At 39.4% G+C, this 24,609-nt stretch overlaps 1 long non-coding RNA gene across 1 annotated transcript; it reads left to right on the forward strand.

Moving 5' to 3' along the window:
* The first annotated feature begins 12,556 nt into the window (after window positions 1-12,556).
* On the forward strand, window positions 12,557-20,937 carry LOC115898707. The gene is made up of 3 exons (XR_004058398.1): window positions 12,557-12,705; window positions 12,836-13,002; window positions 20,527-20,937. It is a non-coding gene; the product is annotated as an uncharacterized LOC115898707 (long non-coding RNA).
* Window positions 20,938-24,609: the final 3,672 nt, after the last annotated feature.

The raw sequence follows: 24,609 nt of genomic DNA on the forward strand, positions 1-24,609 counted from the left end.
CAGCCACTGCACTGTAAATCATAAGGTTGAAAATAAATATTTGTTGCAGGAACGAATTAAAGTAGTTCCTTCTCTGATTTTCAGAGCACAGAGTTTACAGATGATACAAATTTAAAATTTTCATACCCTGCGACCACCTCCTTCTATTACTTGCTCCTCTTAAAACGTGTAGTTTAGAAAATGGGAGCCATCTTCTCTTTGTCTTGCTCATCCTTCAGGTTCCTTTCACCTATCTCTTAAGCCTGGGGCTAAAAGTAAAGGACAGATGGGGACAGGTAGTGACAGGCCTGGCTGGAGCATCTCTGGGAGCTCTGAGTCACCTGACCTGGGGGGAATACAGGGGAGGCTGGGCACTTTGACAAGGTTTAGGGTGGAGACCACAGTCCTCTCAGAAACACTCCACAGATTCCCAGACTCTGTTGTTAAGAAGCTGTACATACAATATGGTGTCTCCCACTGGAGACTCCAAGTCCCAGGGCAAGGTAAAAAAATGGCTGAACTGGGAATTGGTAGCCCTGATTTACTTGCTAACCCTGCCTATTTATTTAACCTTTGGCAAATCACTAAACTTTTCTAGGTCTGTTTCATCTCATTTTGAGAATTCGATATGGGAGAGCCCTCCCAGCATGATTTCCCTGCTGGTTGTGAATCTCCTCTGACTCAGCAGACAATGCTATATGCCAGTATTCCTCTGCAGTTTCACAAGAGGGCACTAAGCCTCAGAGGCTGTGAGCATGAAAGGGCCAGAGGCAAACATACAATTTATTTCCAGTCTCTGCCTTATCTTCAAGTGGGATTTTTTGTATTCTAATCTTCACTATAGCTATGTTTTCATATTTAAACAATTTAAAATTTATTTTTACAAATTTCATTATTTATTGTCCTTAGATTTTGTAGTGCCTATCCCCTGGTTTTGTAAATTCCCTGAAGTGTCCCCATGCTACTTATAGCTATATTGTTCGTGGTCAGTTTTAAATTACAAGTTGGATGGAGATTATGCCTCATTATAATTATTGAGGATGCATATAGCAATTGACTTAACCCCCACCCCTAACCCTATACAAAAGGTACTGTTAGTTACTATCATTTTATAGATGGAAAACTGAAGCACATGGATGTTCAGTAAATTGCACAGCTTGTAAATGGCGTAGCTGGGATTAGACCTGGCCAGTCTGTGTTCTTAGCCTCACTCTGTTATCCTGCCTCTATGGTAAACTAATTTAGGGAAGCCGATTGATTTTCTTTTGTTTTCAGATCGTGATCTGATAATTTTGGTGTTATTTTTCACACAGCATTTTTAGAATAAATGTTAACACCTATTTGCAGGTGCATATTTGCAGGCACCTATTTTGCCTAGAGTTCAGGAAATTTGCAGGCACGTATTTTGCCTAGAGTTCAGGAAACTCAGTGGTGGGGCCTGATGTTCTCAATTACTGAGAACTCAGGTCAGGCTCAGTTCTGTGGCTACAGATAGATTCTCCCTGGTGTGCGCAACTAGCCAGTTCCAGAGAGGCACCACATGAGGCAGGCGAGGCAGGGGCTGCCTCTGACTAAAGGGATTGGTGTCACTGCCAGAGAGAAAATCAATCTGAAGTTTGTCTCATGATTCCAGATGATGGATCTGCATAAGCCATGTAGTTGGATGTTTTCAAACAATGTGACTAAGATACGAAAGATACAGATATGAAAGTTGCTGTAGTGGCTTTGTAGTATTATTTGCTATTGATGCACTTTGCTTTACAATTCATTGTGTTTCTTAGCTGTGTAAACAAAAAGCAAGCGCCATTTATTACACTAAGTTCTGTTGAATGCTTGTGGTTTAACGTTTGTCAGATATTTCAATATATAGCCACAGATCACTCTGCATGACATTAACAACAACGAAGTCTGTCTGTTTCTTTGTTGTAAAAAATTGGGATCGGCCTGTGGGCCTCCTACATGTCTCAATGTGGCAAAGGCAGCAATAAAATGTCACAGAGGAGAACAAACTAGCCTGTATCTAAAGAGAAGATTTTAAACAGACATATGACATAGACTTAGGGAATTGGAAGAAAGCTTTCATATGTTGCTACTTGGGGGCCTCCTGACATACTTTGATGGGTGCTCATGGGTTATTTTTCTGTAGTACCCCACCGAAGGCCCATCTCTCGACAAGGCACTGAATCCCATCATCCTGTCTTCTAATCAAGGTTCCTGCAGTTGTCCCCGTGGTCCCTGGTGTCATCTGTTCTTCCACCCACATCGCCTTCCAGCTACTATACCATATCTCTGAAGAGTTGTTGTCTCTCTTTACTGCCTCGCATACCTCTCCTCCCATGCTCTGCAGTCCTCACCCCAGTTAGGCTTGGTGTTCCCTTCCCCACCCCCAAATGACTCTCTGACAAAATTGCCCAGGACCTCTACCTTTCAAATTCAGTGTTGAGTCCCCAGTCTTCATCTTATTCAGCCTACTGGTAGGATCTGGCCCAACCAATCATGCCCTCTTCCTTGAAATCTTTTTTTTTTTTCACTTGGCTCTTTGATACCACACTTGGTCCTTTGCCCACCCAGAGGGTGATCCATGCCAGTCTTCTTTGCTGATCCTCCTGGCATTGCTTCAGCCTCTTCATATTCAAGTGCCTCAGGCCTCCACAACTTCTGTAACTGTCCTCACTCCCAAATTATCTAGTCCCTTGACATTAAATGTCACTTAAACACTGATGATTTTATCTTGGAACTCTGCTCAGTTTCAACCATATTTTCTGCCTCTCTGCTTGGATATCTGATTGGCATCTCAAGCCTAGCATGTTCAAAGCTTAACTCTTCATTTCCTTCTACACACTTTCTCACCCCTGCCATACCCAAACTGCCCCATCTTGGTAAATGTCAGTGCCATTTTTAAAATTGCAAAATCCTAGTGCTGCTACTGACCCCTCTCTTTAGCTTCTACTTCACATCAGCAAATCATGTCTGCTCTTCTTTTAAAATATATCCAGAATCTGACCACTTATAATCTCCACTGCTACCACCTAGTTCAGGCTGCTGTCGGGTCTTATCTGGAGGTAATCAGTTGGGTGCCCTATTCCACCCTTGCCTTTGGAATCACCCTGTAAAGATTCTTAGATATCTCCCAATCTACTCACATGGGTTTCCATTTCTCTTGGAGTAAAGACCATAGCCCTTGTAAAGACAATGGCCTAGAAAGTCCTATGTGATCTGCTCTCCCATCTCTACCAAACGCAGTCAGTCTCATATCCCTCTTCATTCTCCCTTGATCATTTTGCTGTGGTGACACTGGCTTCTTTACTGTCTCTTTTACAAGTTTTCTCTGCCTTGCCCTCTCATTTGTTGCCTAGATATTTATGGGACCTACTACTTCTCTTCCTTTAGATCTTTGTTTAAATGCCTACTTGATCAGAGAGGCTTTCTTTCACTGATCACTCTAAACAAAATAAGTTGCTGCCAACCCTACTGCCACCCACATATCCCAGGATTGCCTGCCTTCTCTATCCTGCTTGAGCACTCATCACCCGGAGCATATTATGTAGTTATTTGGTTGTATTTCCTTCCCCTTTAGACTGGACAGGGGATTTATCTCTTGTTCATTGCTATATCACCTTAACCTAGTGTGGTGCCTGGAAGTTAGTACGCACTCAATAAACATTTTTTAAATGACTGAGTGAATTTCCTAGGCAAACCGTTCAGAAATAGGCTATAGAGAATGGAAGAGTGGCTGTACCTGCCATTTAATATGCTCTCAATAAGATTACATTTATTGAAATAAGATTTTATTGGCGATGAAACAAAATACTATTGGGCATACAGAAAGGCATGAGAAAACTAGGCACTAAATTTGATATTAGTCAAGCAAATGTTCATAGTTGGAGAAATGATTGAAAGTCTATCTTTTCTTTCATAGCAACAACTAGAAAGATAGAAGGAGTTTGAAGCTGTGTTATGTTTTGTTACTGAGTTACATTCAGAAGGACTGCTGATCACACAACAAGCAATGCAACTCAAGGCAGAAGAAATTGCCAAATCCCCCAGAACAAAGCAGTGAGGAACTAGTTTGACTGTCACCCAAGACTGTCTTTAAGGCATTGTGTCATAGTTAATTGGCAAAGTTTGTTTCTTTCCTAATGATACATAAAATAATGAAGTGTCTTACAATCAACAGAGTTTTAGCTTGAATAAAATAGGGTAGATCTCTTTTCTAGATCTTAGAATGATGAAACGAATTTATAAATCTTAATTTTGTCATTTATGGTTGTTAGTTTGCATCTTAGTTTCTAAGATAACAAATGTTACTCTTCCTTATTAGTTAAACCAAGAAGGGAGAGGTTTGGCCAGACACTTGTGCTATCATTTCTTGGTTTCCTTACTGAATGCCTTTCTCCAAGCATTACGTAAAGAACTAGCATAATTGGGACCAATTATCCAGTCGTGAGTTTTGACTTTTGGTTCTCATGATTAGTTTGAAAATAATTTTTTCAGACAGCTGCAGGTTTTGTTTTTCATTTTTTTTTGAAATAATTATAGGTTCCTAAGAAGTTATAAAAATAGTACAGAGAGGTCTCGAGTATCCATCAGCTAGTTTCTTCCCACAGTGACATCGCCCATAACTGTAGCACAGCTGCAGTTTTAATAGATCATTTTGTTCTTTTCCCATGACCTGTTGGAGTAGGAATAGAGAGATCAGGTAATTTTGTTATGCTCTAAGCCACCTCACTTTAGGAGGGAGTGTTTCTGGTAACAGGTGGTGAGCCCAGAGGCACAGTTGCTATAGAGGGACTAATACATTGATTTTCATGACCTAGAGGAAATAATCACTCAGGTTAAAATGTCTTCAAGAGTTAGTGGCCTGAAGCTCTCCAACAGAGAAACTCCTAATTGATTTGTTTTTGCTTCAGCACAGCTTTCTTTTGAAGCAATCATTTTAGAGTGATTTCAGGTGCTCCAAAAAATCTCTTGAAATAGACCAACTTAAAGATCTAGAACCTCAGTTGGAAGGGACATGAGGTCAACCTTACCCGTTGGATAGGGTGATTTCCCCCTTAAAGACCCAGCCAGGTTACTGTTGCAGTTCTTCTTAAGATCCTTTTCTGCTTAAGGCCTCAGTCCAGTTTCCACATGATGGACTTTTCTTACCCACAGATCAGACAACAGACAGGTACCTCTGTGTTTTCCTTTTCTCCTTTCAGTTAAATACATCTGCATTCTCAAATCTTGTGGTGGTTTTAGCCACCCACTCCTGACCTCCCTCCTACTTGCTGCTTCTCCACAGGCTGCAGTTTTTTGATAGCTTGGCCACATCCTAGAGAGAAGATAATGGTGGTAAATTAGGGGGTGAGCTGAGAGAGGTACATTACAGAAAAAATATGACAGAAGGTATTTGGTACAAGATTGGAAACTAAAGCTCATTATTACAATTATATTCTTCAAATAAGGGTAGTGCCTTCCTTACCCTGTTTCTCTTTCCTATTTATATTATTTGTTATCTTTCACTTGTACTTTTAGACACCCTGTACTATCTTCTGTCCCTTGAAGCCAGACTTCTAGGGTATGGTCTGCATTGTGAGCAGCCCTGATGTCCCTATTTCCTCTGTCCAAATACTCACCTTTTGTTTTCTGCTTCTGCTGACTCTTTCACTACATCACCTCAGTCAAGACCACCACCTCCACCTCCATCTCCACCTCCACCTCCACCTCCACCTCCACCTCCACCTCCACCTCTACCTCATTTCCATCATTGTCCTTGCCCAAATGCCTGGCCTTCAAGTTGTCTTTGCTGCTGTTTTTTATTCTTTTCTTTTATCACTAGATGAGAACCACGTCATGTCAGCATAGTTAGTGACTATGCTGAGACCAAACAGCCTTAAATTCATGTATACTCAGCATCAATGATGCCTTTGAAAATTCTGATTCTCTCCAGATAAAATATCAGAATGGCAACCCCTGTCCCCTGCCCCTGACCTTCAGCCTCAAACATCTGGCATTCTGGGAGCAGATAAAACCCACACAGAGTGCCCAAGGACTCTTTCTTCAGAGGGCTGGAACTCTGAGAATTTTCCCCTGCAATTGCTATTTGAAATATTTTTTTAAAAAGAGAGAGAGAGAGAGAGCTAAAATATGAACTGGAAATTTCTACAAGCTGCCGGCTCCTTGCCATAGATGCAGGTCAGGATGTGACAAAATTGGGTTTGGGAGTATTATTTCTACTACCTAGGAAGTTAGTTGAGAGAGCGCTGACTTGAAAGGTAGAAGGTCAAATACTGCAATACAATTAACTTGGCTTAGGTGGGGTGGTAGAGAACCTGAGGGTTGGGGGTAGAGGTAGCCAAGTCACCTGTTCTGGAAACAGATTAGGGCCATTTTATATGAACCCAATATTGATATATCTTTGTAGATTATGTAAATATGTTTTGACTGAGGTCTCCAAAATTGTTAATGTTCTATAGACAGACTTAAGGATATGCAAACTTGGGCATACAAATTATCATCCCTAAAGAGCTTACCATTACAGATTAAAATTTCCAAATTGAGGAACACATAGAAATAGAGAAGTAAAAGCATTGGCTTATTCAGAGTGGTCTTGAATTTATCTGGAGACCCCAGTAAAGATACTAGCACAAAAAACAGTGTTATATAAATAGAAATGAACTTTGGAAAATCTGACAATGTGATAAAGACTCTATTCTCTGAGCTCCTGGGTGTAGAACATTCTGTAAGGGTACTAATTCATAGAGAACATTTGCTTATCTAAAGAATATCCATACTTATGTTTAATAAAGGAAAAAGTCACGGGTGGGTAACTAAGCAGACAATGTATTTTAGCTCATTTGTATAGTAAAACATGTAACAGAATCTCAGTAGAGTTCAAATATGCCCTCTTGACTTCCAAATGCATAGACTCCTTTGAAATAGTATTTTAGTTGTTCAAGCCTTCCCCCTTAGCCATTTTACACCTGGTAATAAGTATGTAAATTCAGAAAAACAGATTTTATATGTTTTGATCCATCTTTTTCTTCATATTACTCTTAGCAAATTCTTACATTGATGAAGATCTGCTTATTTCACCCTAAGGCAATTCAAAAGTTCTGTATGACAACTTTATTCTCACTGCCAACTATTAGGAAAGGAATGCCCACTTTTCCCTGAGGGCGTGTTGTTGCATGAGAGGTTGAACTCATTTTCTGAGCAATTGTTTTTATAAATTCAGTATTTTGCTTCCAGTGTTCATGGCCAGATAGTGTATAACCTGGTCTCTACCCGGTATTATCCATGCTGTTTTCACACTTACCTCCAAGGGCCAAAGATTATCTCACAGAAGCTCCGAAAGAATTCCTGTTTCTGAAATTCATGTGTAAAAGGAAATTTTTAAAGGGAAGAGGGTGATAATTGAGTTCAAAGTCTGAAGAATTTTTGTGAAGGATTATATTGATTAGTAACAAAAGCTCTCTGGCATTTTCAGGCAGACATGTGAAAAAAGTAGTGATTGTAATTAATTTTTAGTGAGTGCCGCATATTTGATAATTGCTCTGATTCACGCTATTATATTCCTCTTCCTTCACCCACAGCAAAATAAGCCTAATTTGATTCATACCCTTAGGAAGAAGAAAAAAAAAAAGCCTAAGATTACTCACATGGCTGTGATTCAGCTCTTGGCTCCCACCACCTCCTCCTCCTCCTCATCCTCCCTTTCTCCCACCCTGCCCACTCCCATATTCACTCCCACCCAGTGGTGTTGCCATCAAAAAACTGAGTCAGTTTGTTCTTTAAAATGGGTGGGGAAAGGAGACAACTAATAAAAACTTTTCTGAGCGAAGTATACTGCTTAGATCTGAAATCATTGCAGGAAGACAGGCAAAGCGGCTACTTACATAACATGAGAAGCTTGAAAGAGAGGCTAGCCCTCATGAAGAAATGTTCAGATTGTCTTATATAAGACTAGTATAGCTTGTGTGCATGTCTGTAGAGGCATACACATAGCCATGGAGGCAGGTTTCTATGAAAACCCTCCGATATTGTGAATCTTGCATATAATGTATACAGAAAGAACCTTGTTTTCAAAGTAGGATACTTTGCTATAATCAAAAAGTGAATATAGAAGCAATCCAAGGATGTCTGATCATTGCAAAGCATAGGTGATAAAGACATTTTGTATGCCTTCAAATAAGCGTGGGACTTGGCAGCTTGAGGTTTTTTTGTTGTTGTTTGTTTTTCTTTTTCTTTTTTGACAGTGTCTTGTTCTGTTGCCCAGGCTGGAGTGCAGTGGCACAGACCACGGCTCACTGCAACTTTGAACTCCTGGGCCCAGGTGATCTTCCCATCTCAGCTTCCCAAGTAACTGAGACTACAGGCGCACAGCACTGTGCCTGGCTAATTTATTATTATTATTTTTTGTAGAGATGAGGTCTCACTATGTTGCCCAGACTGTTCTCAAACTCCTGGGCTTAAGCAATCCTCTCACCTTGGCTTCCAAAGTGTTGGGATTATAGGCGTGAGCCACTGCACTCGGCCACAAGATTGTTTTTTGTTTCTTTCCTGAGGAACTGTAAGATTAGTACTGAAGGTGACAGCTCACCGTTAGAGAGCTGATGGTGGTAGCAAACATTATTGAGGCAGCAGTCTCTGTTCCTTGCTTGTATTTTTTTGCTTATTCCCATTCTTCAGATGAAGGAAAAGCCGTAGAGAAATGAAGGGACTCTTCTAAGTCCCCACAGGTAATAACCTCAGAGACAGTGTTAGAACCCAAGCTGTTTGTCTTTACCCTGACTTGTAACTTTGGTTTTTTGGGAGCCTGACACAGTTGGATCATTTGGTATTTTAGAACTTACCCAAGACAGGAGTGGCGGTGGACAGGAAGCTCCATGCTGGAGCTCCAAAGCAGCCTTGAACTGAACTGTTGAATCAGGTCTGTGTGCATCTTCAAACCAGGCTGTGACATGGAGGGGAACAGAATGGAGCCTTCCCCCATCACTCATTTGTAATCCCAACCACCCTCTCTTCATTTTGCTGGCTTTTCCCCCATTATGTTACCATCTGTCTCCAAAACATTGCCTGGGTAAAGACAAGCTGGAGCAGTTGCTCGCCCTCAAACAAAACACAGAACTACTTCTCCTCGCTCCCATTCCCCCCCACCCCCGACTAGTGCCAAGCACCATATTTGAGGAATTCCATATTTATAAAGCTTGCTTGCACCTCAGTGATGCCTGCTTGCTGTCCTTTTTATTATTCTTCAAATATGTTATGTGCTGACTGGAAACGATTAGCTTTTGTTACTGAGGGGTTTGTGGGATGCTTGAAACAGCTTCATATAGTTCTCAGATGGAAATGCGTGCTGTTTGCTCCTTTAAGAAATGAAATTTCTTAATGAAAGACAGCATAGAGGAGAATGCATACTGAGGTTCCCCACCCAACTCTCTGGGTTTCTCTTAGGGTAATTGTGGTAGGGTTTTATGTCATGGCCCTGTGGAGCGAATAAACAGTGGATCTTGGGTACTTTTTTCTGAGTCTGTACCCATCTCTTCATGCTTCTGACTAGGGGCCCTTGTTAATGTCAAGGGCAGTGCTCTGTCCCCAACAGAGCTGTAGTGTTGCCCCCAGTCTCTGACCCACTCACCTTCTTTCCTGGCTGATGACACTTCCAGTGTCCTGACACATCTGGGCAGACTGGAATTGGAGTTCTTAAATGCCCTCTCTGACTGGTCCCAGCTCGATTCTGCACTGGCCTTAGGAGACTCCACAAGTTTGGAGAGGAAAGACCCAAACAGGTCTCAGATGTAAAACTGGATGAGTATTTCAACTGCTGAAACTTTAGGAGGAAAATATGGATTGGCTATGTGTTTGCCAACATTAGTAAAGTAGTTATTAGCGATTCTTTGTTTTAAAAGTTATGGAATCATATTTTTCTCATTCAGAAGTGTTACTTAGGGAATGACTGAGATGTGTATGACTCCAGAGTTCTCTGTCAGACACTGTTCTCAGCCCTTAACGTAGAGTCATTTTTTAATCCAGGTGCCACAGCTAGGAGCAGCAGAACCAGAAGTCAAACCCCAGCAAGTCTGACTCTGGAAGCTAGACTCTTCAAAGATGTCATAGGCCCTTTTAGATGTCAGAGTTTTAGATGTTCCATTTTATTCACATTCTATTTTCATAGCCTGTGTTTATTTCCATTGAAAGCCATATAATTATAGACTTTATGTTCTGTATCTTAGCAAGGTAACTGTCTTTAAGCCAGTAAAACTTAATACATTACTGTTGAAGTATGAATAAGTTTTAATAACTGAGAAATACACACACATACTTAAAATAGAATTCAAAAGTGTAATTTGGAAGTGCACTCGAAATAGTTTCGTGTGATTTTAATTTCTGAAAATCAATTCTGTATGTAAATTGAATGTAGTGTTTATTACAGTAAAGCCCTGCAGGAAGTCTTTTTTATAAAGTGAATAATCGACTCCTGAATTAACTGTTATACATGGTTTCAGTGTGTATACCTTTTCTGTGCTCTCATCTACCAATCTGAAAATTAGATATCTGAACATTTTTCTGTGTTTCAAATGTTGGATGTATTTCCTGTGTTATAATAAAACGAGTTATCCATCAAGGCATAATCAACAATAAATGCCAAGCCTTAGAACAGTTGCTGACTTTGCTCAGGGTTAAAGGAAGTATGCTGAAAAGAGATAACTGTGCTCAGTCCAAGCCTTCCAGATTTTTCATGTGGGGAATTGCACTTCTTATTACTGTATTCTTCCTGTCTACGTAATACCTGGGAACGATTTACTCCATGTAACGCCACTCCCATCTTGGTAGTAAAGTTTTTACTGAAGAGGAAGACTTTTAGGGCATGTCAGTATATTTAATTGGAATTTTCACTGGTGACTTTCAAGTTTTGATTTCGCAGCTTTTAGGCAGGTCAAGACTAAAGGACTGTACAGATTTTTTGGTAATGTGATTGTATTACGTGTGTGCAGTGTGTGAGTAGCTCAGCTTAGAGTGTGAATTGCAGTAAATGCAAAAGTGAAAGCTGCAACATGGCTCTCATACTCCCAACCACTTCCTGAAGAACCCTGCCACGCGGGTCCCAGACTTAGAGACTTGAATCCTCAGGATGGAAAGAGTCCAAGTCCCTCATGGTAAAGACCTCAAGTAAACTTAAATGTAGAAAACCTGTTTGCTACTCTAGTGTGAATTCAAACGTTTGGTTGCCTCCATTGTAAAAATTTCAGGGCACAATTCTGAAATTTAAAATATTAGGGAATAGAGCCAGAGCGTTGCCATACCTTAAAAATAATCTTTCATCTCTCCTGTTTACATGATTCAGCCCTTGAAACCAGTTGGAATGTGCGTCCTGATCTCTAAATGTACAAGTTATCTAAAAAAAAAAAAGTGAGCTTGTCAGCTTAGCTACAGCCACCAGTCTAATAAAACTGAGTCACATCCAAATGGGCTGCACTTAAACTACCCTCCTATTCTAGGGAAAACGTGGCTGGGGGAGGCAGTCTGAGTCATCACCTGGTTTGTTTGACATACGCTTCCTTCCATAAATTGGGAATGGCGAGCGGCACAGTGTTCTGGGCTTGCCTGGGAGAAGGAGCTGTTGCAGCCTTGCATGATCAAAATAGGGCCTTTAGGTTTGAAGGATGAGGCTGAGCCCATATTTTGACTCCAAATGTCGGGGGAGGGGAGAAGAAGTCGACAGATCCAAACAAGGAATATTTGTAAGTACCATTTTTGGAGGTCGGAGAAATGGTAGGGGTGTTCACAGTTGAATTTCTTCCTAGGACATAAAAGGTGTTTAAGAGACAAATTAGGGGCATTGAAATAAAAATAAATGGGTATCTATTTCACTAAGTGGGCTCGTTTACTTAACAAGAGTATTCTTGATGTGGACAGCTTAAAATGATTGAGAGAGAGATGGTTTGGTAGTTAACCATACAAATCTGTTCTGACAATGTTTAATTTCACTTAATTTATTTGACTATTTTAAAAGAAATGTATTTCACTTAGGAATCTATTCATGGCAAATTTGAATCTTCTTTAGGGGTATTTGAGGGGATGGGAAGAGAGGCTCATGTGTCTCGCACATTTTCCTACAGCGGTTTTGCTGTAGGAAAACCATTTAAAAAAGTTTAGAATGTAAAATTGTTGCAGACTATAGAGGAAGGGGAAGGAGGAGTAGATTTATAGCTGAAGTGGGTTTGTAAACTCAGCCTCTGCTTTGGGATTATTTTTTAATATGTGCCAGACATTCTTCTGATTTTCATCCTGGCTTGGTTGTGGCTCTTTCTCTGTCTGTGTGAGGCTGGGGTGTTCCCTGTTTTAAAGCCGTAGTTGTCGCAGCCTGGGCGTTTTCTGTTTCGGCTTATGGCTTTTTTTTTTCTCTTTTCCTGAATGAGTGTCCTTTGTGTAACCCCAGTAATTCAGAAATCCTGCAGTCATAGGGACTGCCCTATCATGTGACTTAGGTACTAGGTTCTGGCTGCGATTGGTCAGCAGCTAATTGGCGGGTCCCTATAAGAGGTCTTGGGTCGGGCATCCGGCCACTCTCCTGCCTGGGCTGCTGCTCAACCGGGGCTGGGGTGGGGGGCGGTGTCTGTCCAGTGATTCAGCCACATGTGATAGATGACCAAGTGACTGCTTTCTTGGGGTCCGCACACCAGTGGAAGACAGTCAAAGTGGTTGTGACAGACTTGATCAAACTCTGGGCTTCCTGAACTGGTAACTGTCACTTTAATATAGGTTACTGATTAAACTCAGAAAAATGCAGCTTAAAATCTTTGCCAGGAACTTGTGTGGACTTATTCCCTGTTCCCCCCCACCCCCCTTGTTATGATTTGTTTTGTCACAGGAATGAAATGCAGATAACTCTTTAGAAAACTTTTGTAGGAAAAGCGCCTCGTGTGATCTGGAACAAAGACGTTTTATAATCAGATTTATCAAGCTGCGAAGAGGGAGTTTTAGTGAACGGAAGCAGCAGCATTCTGTCACCAGGAAATACTCCTTTATCCAGAATTGGTAAGTGAAAAGTGGCATTGCTCCCTAATAGATATCATATGTGTGTGTGGGAATTGAAAAATTGTTCACAGACCCCTAACAACTGTGTTGAACAGAGAACACATAAACAGTGAGGAGTTCTAAAAAAGAGCAGCACAAGAATACCGCATAAAGACTGAGAAGAAGCCAGGTAATTAACAAAAATGAGCTGAGTGCTATCAGTTTAGCTAAACATATGTAATACGGCTAGATTTGGTTGTTTTATTTTTTCTTGTTAATGGAGGGGAAACATAACATCAGAATGGGCTGTTTAGTAGAATTGCGACATTAACTTTCCATGGATGTAGATTTCCATTTAATCTGAATAGCATGTATGAAATTTGAAGGGATGCTTTCAGAATTAGTCTACTTGCCCTCCTTTCCTTTCCTCTGCATTAAGATGTCAAGTATTTAGTTAGAACCTTACAAGATGAAAGTTGTGCAAAATGAAAGTTCAAGTAGTGCATGGGAAACACCTCCTCCTGATTGGGAAGGGTAGATTACAATGGCAATAGATTTTTTTTTGTTGTTTTTTACATTTGTGTCACTAATTTTAAGTTTGTTCTATTTGATTACATGAGTAGAGGAAAGGGTGGTTATTTCTATCTATATGGTTCATGACATTTTGGGAGATCATGATTAGTAGTTCTTACTGGTTTGGTATGCATGTTCCTGCCTGTCTCTCTTTCCCTGAAATGTTGAATTCAGTTTTCTAATCTTGAATCTGAGCTGCCTTTATGTTTAAAGGTTCTAGAAAATGACAATAAAGCTTTGAATACCTGTGTTATATACAACAGGTTCCTGTTCATGATGTATAAGGTAATACAATTTTAGTTTAGGCATGAAGGTCTAATTTCTTGATTTTGCTTCTTAAGAATATACCGAAAAGGTTGAATAGAATAAGAAAAAGAATATTAGAAAAGAATGGTGGGTGACTGCCTGATTTTACTAGTTTCTTATTGGTCAATAGAAGTAATCATGTGATGTCTACTTATAGAAGCAAATGAAAAAAATTTTTGTTCTTTAGCTGCTAACAATTATATTAAGGCCATTATGGCGATCTTCATTTATTAATTTGAATATATAATTATAACTGTTATTAACAGAATAAGTTTTGGGTAACATAGGAAATAATAATTATTTCTTTCTTTTTAAGCCAAATTGGAAGTTGAGTCTACTTTTGGTTTCTATTCTGTTACTTTCAAAATCTTAAAATCCTTAACTCAAAAGGGAAAATGTATAATAAAACAGGATAGCAGTGCTGAAATTTCTCTGTCTTAGCAGTGGAGTGGGATGAGGGTGAGGGAGGGAGATGAATCTAGTGAGATATATTAATTGTGTTTTCCTCCTCTTGTATACTTGGATAATTTTTGAGATCACTTTTCTCAGACTAGCAGCTCTCAAGACTTTTGCATAAGTATTTATTCTTAAAGAAATAGAAAGACAAGATAAGCACGGCTCTTAAGGGCAGGTCCTACAATAAGTCAGGAAATTGGTGATCCAAACTTGTGAACATGACAAGTCAATTTGACTTCATTAAGGTGTGGCATTAGTTTTCTTGAAGTACACCAATTTATAGTTTTTTAGAGTCTTGAAGACAGAAAAATGGCAACAAAGCATTAAGGTACTTACAGGTAATTTATATTCAACTGCTAGCTTATGTTTTCAACTCTGTATTTCATGTAAGTAAATACTTGGGGAGAACATGATGATTTAATAATCTGGATAAATACTGCTGTGCCTGTTGGAAAAAAGCCTCTAATGTTTAGGTTTTCCTCATCCATTTAAAATCCATTGTTTTGAATGACAAAATGTGATAGAAGCAGGTTGGAACAGTAAATGCTAGAGAGTATATCCCAGAAGAATTATCTGAGAACTTCATGTTTTCAATTCTATTTGCCGTTCTCTGTTCTTAATTTATTAATTTTTAAAAGTACATCGAAAGTGAGTAACATTGCTTGCTCTGAATTCTCCTCTGGGGTCATTGAGAGTATTCACATTTTCGTATACCCTGTTAAAAGATATTAATGCCTTTTGCATATGTCTTTGTCTTTGTGGGTATGTAAAGCGACGAACTGAAGGGATCTGGTCAAGTGACAGACCTCAAAATAATTTCTCTGAAATAGTATTTGAATTTGCATGTTTGGGAATGTAAATGCTTTCCCTTTGGGCTTGTTTCTTAAGTTTTTGGTGTAGTATACAGTTTTACCCAATTACATTTTTTTCTTTTGAGGTCTGTATATATGTATGGGTGTATATATTTGATTTGAAGGGGGAGTTTTAATCATTAGCAAAACAAGTGGCTGTTTGTTAGAACCCAGATAAGCCTCGTAGTGTTGTTCCTATGACAACTGAGTAGTTGGGTGTTGAAATGTAGCTTTAAGTTCTTGGTTTGGAAATGTCATTCAGACCTCCCACTATAGTCTCATTGAGGAGGAGGATAATGAGAAGGGGAAAAACCATGAAGCAACCTAAGTATCTCCGTTCGTTTCATGTCTTTCTGACTTGTTTTTGTGTGCAGGATCACCATGGGAGTGGTAAACATAGGTCTTGAACAAAGCAATACTTCAATAAAAAAAATACATGGAAAGGGGTCAGAAAAGTTGGGGAAGATACATAACGACACATGGGGGCAATAAAGAGGCAGGAGAAATAGGCTTCCACGGGTTTCTGCAAATCCTTTATCCATTCTACTGACTAGCAGTGAGAACATCTTGAACCAGTTATTGTATAGCTCTTCAAGAGCTGTGAATTTCCTTCAAATGCAATGTGGAGAAAATTCCTTTGGTAGCAGGATGGTTTACCACTTTGGCATAACATTGATTCATCTCCCCCAGGCAGACTACAGAGGATACTGTGTTCTTTTAAGGCACATGTTTTTCAACCAGTTGTTCATTTGTCATTTAATAGCTTTTGTCTTTTTTCTATGGGACAGATAAAGTTATACTATTAAAGTAGTGATAAAATTTAAGTATTTTATTCTATATTCAAAAAGTGCTTTTGAAAAGTACTTAGAAAAAGATTGTTTGAGACCTGTTGTTGGTGGAAATGTTTGTGAACGGAGAATCTATGGAGCACTGTATTTGAGGAGAGGGATTGTTTAGACTAATATTTGGCATAGCTTAATTATGCAGTTGTTGATTTTCCATGTCTGAAGGTCTTCCTATTTCCTACTCCTAAATAGATTTTTTTTTTGTATTGTATGTATTTAATGTGTATAACATGAGGTCTTGATATACATATACACAATAAAATGATTACCACAGTCAAGCAATTAACATACCCATCACCACACATAGTTACCTTTTTTTTTTTGTAGTAAAAGCACCTAAAATCTACTCCCTTAGCTACGTTTTTTTAATTTGTTTGCTAGAACCTCCTGAAGTTAGAAATAAAAAGATTTCAGTGGGGTTAGTCCCTTCCTTAATAAATATACGCCCACCATCTCTTCTGTAATTCAAAAAGCTCTGAAAATCAAAGGATTTTCATGTAACAAATTTGGCAGCAAATCCTGACCTGAACTGATGTGAGGCTAATGATAGTGTTTGTTTAGCTCGCTCAGAATGAATCTTTGTATGTTTTACTCCAGAAGTATTAATGTGTTTGATCACGGAATATTGTTCCAGACCCCCCTAGAGGTTTATATACTATGTTGAATAATCAACATATTACCTGTATAAAATAATAATAATAATCAATCTGAGTGTCAGGTAAGCATTGGTGGACCCATAATTGCTGATGTACATTGAGCTCATATTATATGCCAGGTACTGTTCTAAATGAATCACTGGCATCTAAGAACAGTGCCTGGCACATAGTAGGTACTTAGTAGACACGTTTTGGTAGGAGATGCTTTACACTTACTAACTTCTTTAACTCACAAAAACAGTATGTGACCAATATGCTTGTTACCCCCATTTTTACATGGCGAAACTGATGCACAGAGAGGTGAAGCAACCTGCCCAAAGTGACACAGTGACACAGGCAGAAAGTAGTGGAGCCACGATTTGAAAGCAGACAGTCTAGCTCCAATCTGCTCTTAATGATTCTGATTCAGATACAAGAGAGGACTGGAGATGTGGCACTGGACTTCTTAACTGAGTCAGAGGGGGTGTTTGAGTGATTTACTTTATTCATAGTCACCTTATACCTCCTATGATCAAGAGCTGGTGATACACCACTATGGTCATTAATCGGGGCTGTGGTGGAATGCTTGTAACAGGTTCTCCTGGGTGGGAGTGTAGGAATTCCAGGGGTCTGAACTCTCCTCACAGACTTCCCAAGGTGATCTCCATCAGTAAATCAGCCCGACTTCTTCATCTTGAAAAATTAAGACATAGGAAATAACTCTTTCCTTAACCCTAAGGAATTTTCCTTGAACAGTGGGAAAAACCTTTCTGTAGACATTCATTAGACCCCTTACCCAGCAGGAGGTATGGAATCAATAAAGAGGGCATGGGTCACCTCCGAGGGTGTGAGCTCCATGGCTTGGGAACTACACTGGGACACAGCCAAGCCCTTTGGGAGAAATCAGGCAGCCCATGGAACTTCAGCTGCATGACTCTTTGAATTCACAAAAGGATACCTTTAACAGTACTTCTCAAAAAATGTATGTAAGGCATGTCTCAAGTCCCTATATATTTCTAGGAATAAAAGAATTCATTTCAAACTGATGGCAACCTCCCCATTCTATTCCCCAGCTTTCGATCCTTCTTCCTGCTTAATTTTTCTTCTTAGCACTTGCCTCTGTCTGACATATTGTATGTCTTACTTATTTATTCATTTGGCATTTTAGTTAGACACTAGCAGTATTGTTTTCTTTGAATACATTTGAAGGTCCTAGATTTATTTCTTTTTGATGTTCATCTTGCAACTCATTCCCTCCTATCAATCTCAGACTGCTGTAAATAAATGACTTTTTGCCCATTTTTTTTTTTTTTACTATTAGTTATCATATTTATTTTTCTTAAACAAGCTGTACTGATTATACAATCTGAATTAGGAGAATAGACGTCTTCATTCAGGAGGGAAATTGAGCCAAATTTGAATACAATCATTGGGTAACAAATCCAGAAGATTAAGTTACTAAGGAGAACATGCAAAGTAAACACTTGCATTTTATGAACTACCTTCAATTTAGATAGACAACTGGGTAACTGTATATGACATGTTTTGGGAGTAAGACCTGTTAAACCTACCTACTTCCTACTGTTTTCATTTGAAAAATAAATCAATTATTAAACAGTTGTTCTACACATTAAAGACTGTAAGTGATTTAACCTTGAATATTTCCTGACTCAAGTTCTTAAAATCCTCAACTCTAATCTCTTGTTTTTCAACCCCATATTTATTCTAGTTTATTCTTTCCAACATATTTAGGATAATTTAAAACATAAAGTAAAAAAAAAAAAAAAAAAACCCATATATATTATTAACTATAAACAATGTGGTGTGGTTATGTAAATGCATCATTTTAGTTGATTTTTTTCTTTAGCCTAATTCTTTTTTTCTTTTCTTTTCTTTTTTCTTTTCTTTTCTTTTTTTTTTTTTTGAGACAGAGTCTTGCACTGTCACCTGGGCTGGAGTGCAATGGGGGTGACCTCGGCTCACTGAAACCTCCACCTCCTGGGTTCACGGGATTCTCCTGCCTCAGCCTCCCGAGTAGCTGGGATTACAGGCGCGCACTGCCACGCCTGGCTAATTTGTTGTTGTTGTTGTTGTATTTTTAGTAGAGATGGGGTTTCACTGTGTTGACCAGACTGGTCTTGAACTCCTGACCTCGGGATCTGCCCACCTTGGCCTCCCAAAGTGCTAGGATTACAGACGTGAGCCACCATGCCCGGCCTAGACTAATTCTTAAAGGAACAGATTAGATACATATAAAAGTTGAATTTAGTATGCTTTTGTAAGTCAATGTAATGATTGAGACATTTTGTTTTCTTAGCTATATTTTATAACAAAATAGTTCTAGTTACTTTCTTTTAAATGGTTAATAAAGTAATAACTTGCTTTTTAAAAATATAGTATAACTATTTAAGGTAGACTATGAAGAGCAGGCTAAGGTTTTATTTTAAATTATCTCCCCTTTCTGCCATGGAAGAGTTTAATTCCCCTGATGTGCTTATGGTATTGAAAGCCCATTGTTGGTGTTGGTATTGGAAGAAAGCTTAGTTTTTCTGCGTCTTCTAAAAGGAGAGGGAAGAAAGGTTTTTAAAAGTGAAAATCCATTGATTTTTCTTTTTTCTTGATTAGGATTTATGTAATATATCTGAAGTGAGACTAGAGTTCTTAAAGTTGAGAGAAACAGTAAATCCGTATACGCCCAACAAAACTTTGCAGGGAACATTCAGAGTTCAGATTACCTGAAAAAAAATCTTCAAATCTTCAGATGTTTTCCAGAGAGTGTTAGTGCGTGAAAATGGTACCCATGACCCCAAGAGGGTGTCCATTCACAGCATCCATTGAAGTAGTTTACTCCCTAAGAGGCCCAGGCTTTGGAAATCAGTAGATTTGTGCTTTAAGCTCCCTTTGCCCCTTGCTAGCTGAGTAAGCTATTCTGCCTATTTCCCTGAGTCCCAGAGTGTAGAGCATCAGAAGTAGCGCGCAGGTTTGTTGCGTGAGATGACACGAGTAAAGCACATGCTGTGGAACCTGGAGTAATGGTGCTTAACACACTTGCATTCCCTTCCAAAATCCCTTTAGGAACAGACTTCTTCAGTTTAGTCCTAAAGCCTGTAGATCCATGCTAAATGATAGGACTTTTTTTCACATCAGATTAAGCAAAACACTGATGATGGTGACTGTCGCTTATTGTGTAGTTACCATGTTCTGGACAGGCATTGTTGTAAGGGCTCTACCTGCATAGACCCATTTTTCCTCATGGCAAACTATTGGTGCAATTATCATGCCCATTTCATAGATGAACACACAGAGGCACAGAAAGGTAAAGGAACTTACTTAGGGGCCACTCATCTGTCATGGAACCAGAATCTAAATCCAAATAGGTTGTTGCCAGTACAGATGGTAAGTACATGTACTTCTGGCAGGAAAGCAGAATAAAAGTTGACTGAACCTGAAAGTCTTGGAAATGGTCTTCTCATTCTATTCTGTAAAGTGTCACGTATTCTAGGCCTACCTCTCTCAATATTGAAATACAAAATTAACTTTTTCTGCTTTTTATTTCACAAATCAACGGGAACAGTCTTAGTCATTTGTGTTTCATGAGTTTTAATTAGGCCACTGCAATCCAGGAGGGGAATTCCTTGTTTTCAGTTGATCTCATATACTAACAAGTTTACTCATGTAACTTCCCCTATTTTTTTCTCTAATGTTTTCACTTGAAAGTGGGGGTGGGAGGGAGAAGTGTGTTAGCATTTGAGTCCTCGGGATGCACTTACATCAGCCTTTCTGGAAATTCCTTCTTGTTGGTATAGAACTAATACATAGAAAAATGAAATGAGTAAGAATCTGTATTTACTAATATTTTTCTTCTTTATCTCCATCTAGTTCTGGATATTTTCTGGAGGATGCGGTAAAACTTCTAGATAAAGAAGTACAGGAAGCCACCTATGTGCATAGAACCTTGTGTTTGGGTGTGGACTAAATTTTCAGACTATGGGAAAGGGATTTCACATTGAGAATTTCCTCTTTCAGATGTAGATTGAGAATTTTGACTTAGAAGATGAGGGCTGGTTGTCCTAGCCCGTGGGTCCAGAGTGCTTGGAAATCTCTTAAAAAAAAAATCCCCTGGCCTTGGACTGAGCCTGCTCTTGGGGGACTTATTAATCATGCCTGCCTTCATTCTTTCCTTTGTTTGTTCGTTCCTTCATTTGTCCATATTCTCGCATAAGTCTGTCAACATCTACCTGCAAAGAGGTGAAAGAAATGATGGGAGTGAGAGTCCATCGGGGGACGGGAGAGGAGTAGCAATAAACTCACTCTTTGTTCCTTTCACCTCACTGACTGTGTCTTGTATCTGATTGTTTGCCCCTTTTGAGACAACGTGTATTTCACAGACAGACACTCATGAAGGTCTTTAAGCATCTTCCTTTGGGAGCCGTGTTTCTTTTTTTTAAAGTGAGAGGAGAAAATGCTTGTGAGGGAAAAACAATGCAGAGAAATGGTTTTTCTTGCTTTCTTTTTAATGTTGGCGGAAGAAGGGTTCATAGTAGGGAACGTATCAGTAAATATAATCTAAGAGCGCCCATGCTTTCAAGTAATTTCCTTGTTTGAAGAATATTAAGTGCAGTGGTATTTACAATTAATGATCACAACCAGTTACAGATTGCTTTGTTCTCTCTCCTGCTGCTTCACTTGCCTATGCTTTAAAAAAAAAGAACATTAAGAGACAACAAAGGCCATCACAAAGATGTCTTTAAAAATAATTTTAAAATAGAGTTTAAATTAATTTAAAGGTAAGAAGTATTGCCATGCCCTCAATCAAATTTATTATGACTTGTTGAAAATATTTCTAAGTAAATATATAGAAAATGAGGAATGAAGATGGGGAGGACTTTTGGAATTTATACTACGATGCTTTCAAAAAATAATTACTCATCTCCATGCTGCAGTTAGGAATGCGCTTCCTTAAGACAGAGTCATTATGTTTACCTGTTATTTAAGTCTTGATATCACCTCCTATAGTTTTTGAAAAACATCACTCTTCAAGTTTTCTTCAATGGCACAAACTGTACCTGTGCATTTTCTGAAACAAGTTTGACCACACCAGCAAAGACAATGAAAATGCTTTGTCTTTCAGCATGAAATGTGAAGTCTACCTTATTAGTAGGTATATATGGCCCAAGGGAAGAAAATGTTAAAGTAGATTTAAAAACAAAAACAAAATCACTCACACTCTAAAAGGGTGTCTCAGTATTTCAAGGCTCTTCTCTCTATATATATTAAAGCAAATAAGGAGGCCTCAGGACAAGTTAGGTTGATAATGACAGTGAATATCTACCTTTCTCCCCATTCCGTTTGACATCCATACTCCAAAAGACCTTCCCTTATTTTCTATGCATGGGTAGCAGGGAGACTATAGAGAAACTGTTGTTTCTCCTGCTTTCTTTTTTTACTCCTGGGGGAATGATCACTTTCCTACAGCTCTTGTCCACCTGGCCCTTGATGCGTTTGGAGTTTTGGTAAGGTGCTAACAAAAATGGTCTCAGGTACCAACTAAGTTTCATATGCTTATAGCAGAACAGCAGACTGAGACACCACATGGGAAATGTACATTTTACAAAAATATATTGCACATCTACCAGGTGCCAAACAAGAGTTCTGGGTCTGAGAATACAGCAGTGAATAAAGTCCCTGCTCACATGGAGCGGGTAGGCTGATGGTGATGGAACTCATAAGTATACGGCAGGTGTTAGTAAACACTGCAGAGAAAAATAAAGCTGTATCAGACAGAGAGTACCTGGGGATCAGGGGTAGAGTGACGTTAACCAGGGCTAATAGGAAGGCCTCTTTGATATTATGAGGCCAGTGAGGAGTCAGCTGTGGGAGTGTCTGGAGGAAGAGGATTCCAGGCAGAGAAAATAAAAAAGTCACTGCAATAGAGATGGAAGCAGGCTTTGTGTGTCCAAGAGACACATTGTGGCAGATCAGGTGGGACTCTGTTGGCCGCAGTAAGAAGCTGTTTGGAAGGTAGGAAATGATAACTAGAGAGAGTGAAGATGGTATTCTGAGAGTCTAGGTGATTTATTGTAGGGATCCCGGAGAGTCGAGCCCCTTGTGCCTCATAACTGGAGTGTTTACAAGTCGTGTAAGGCCTTCTTGCAGTAAAATGCTACTTTTGTAATTTAAATTATTATGCTATGAAAATCTTAGTAAAGATAAAGTTGAACTATTTGAAGCACAATTACAGCTAAAAAGCGCACAGTGGGCAATTCTTCCTGTCACACTACTCCTCAGAGAGATGTGGGGTACCTGAATGTCTAGCTGTGGAACGTTTTGATTTGATTTAAATTTGCCAAAAACTCATCTTCCATAAGGCACATCTTTGCTGATTTTTGCACTCAGTAACAAGCAGTTTAGAATTTTGAACTGAAGGGATTTAAATCCATGTTTAAAACGCCTTTATTTTAAAATAATTCTTAGTTTTATGTTCAGACAGATGATAAGCTCCCTCTTATGTTTGGTACAGGTTAGGAAGTCTTGCTGTATAGCACTTATTTTACAATTGGCGGTACAAAGAGAGTGGGGAAAAATAAAGGCAATTGGCCAGGTGGGAAGGGTAAAATGTTTTATGTACCTTTTCTCTTTTAAAGTTGTGTTAAAAACATTTTTGTAATTTCTTAAAGGTAGAGTTGATTGCCGTAAATTGATTACAGCCCCCTATCATTACTTCACTGTTATACTCTGATACTAAATGCCCTATGTTTTGTATAAGGAAATGGGCAAGTTCTGTCATCTGGGAGTTTACATGTTAAGAGACATTGCACGGGTGAGAACAGACATAAAATGTATATGTAATTATATCACGACATACAGGGCTTAGAAAGGGACTTGATAGCCTTTTATAGGTGTCGTCCAGGTTTATCTTACCTGGAATACTGCCTGAGACTCTATACCTAATTCTTATCGCATAGCCTGACTTTCTATTAGTCAATGATACATTTGGGTTGGGTTAACCCTCATATTCTTTTAGCAAGGGACCCACCTGCAGAAAAGAGTTATTGGTTTTGTCATTTATAGTTTAGTTCAACAAGACCGGATTTCCTCACTGCCTTTGGCTGAAACTGACTGACTAAATCAGTTTCACTTGTGGGGTAGAGAAATGAGTAATTTGGGAACATAGAGTGTTGTGTGGAGGAGAGCTTAGTTTGCTCCTTTTCATCCTCCCCTTGGGTAAGAAGTCTGCATTGAGAGAGGGAGAAAGATTTGGGACATCATGGGGAAACTGACCCCCTTGGGTGAGCCACATTGGGAATTAAGAGAAAGATGTAAAAATGGACCAGGAGAGGATGTAGGGAAGCCCCAGGGGAGCCAGAGAATTTTTGGTCCTAAGCTTAAGTGTCAGCCTCAGTTCTTCCTAGCATCTTAGACATGCTGTCCCTTCTGGCTTATCTCCTGCGAGACAAGGGGCATACTCCTGACTTACTGAGCATCCCATCTCAGAGGAGCTAGGAGGACAAGGAATTCAGGAATGGACTTTGAAGACAACGTCTCCCCCAAGTCATCTGCATACATTTGTCTACTGAATCTATGTTCTAAGTGTAGATTAATGTCTAAGAGATAGACATTAAGTTTCTTTTTCTACCAGCCTCTGACCCCTTGCTTTGAGGAGAACAGATGTGTTGTCCATGAAGTGGTGAGTTCTGTTTGGTCCTTCCTCTAAGATTTGCCGCAGTCTTGATTTTCTGGGGCTCAAGCCATTTTGCCCCATGTGCTCTGGGATTTCCCCTGGTTGTGCCCCCGTATAAATAGACAACTTGCTGTCTGTGTTCTAAGACCTTCATATTTTTCCCTTTGACTTGAGTCTGTTCTGGAACAATTGTGTGGTGGCTGGGCACTGCAAAATGAGTCAGTTCCTGCAGTTCGGTTACAAGTTCTCAAAAAGTATTTCAGAATGTGGATGTGGTCAGC

The sequence above is a fragment of the Rhinopithecus roxellana genome, chromosome 7 (genome assembly GCF_007565055.1).
Source record: "Rhinopithecus roxellana isolate Shanxi Qingling chromosome 7, ASM756505v1, whole genome shotgun sequence".
In the NCBI taxonomy this organism is placed as follows: Eukaryota; Metazoa; Chordata; class Mammalia; order Primates; family Cercopithecidae; genus Rhinopithecus; species Rhinopithecus roxellana.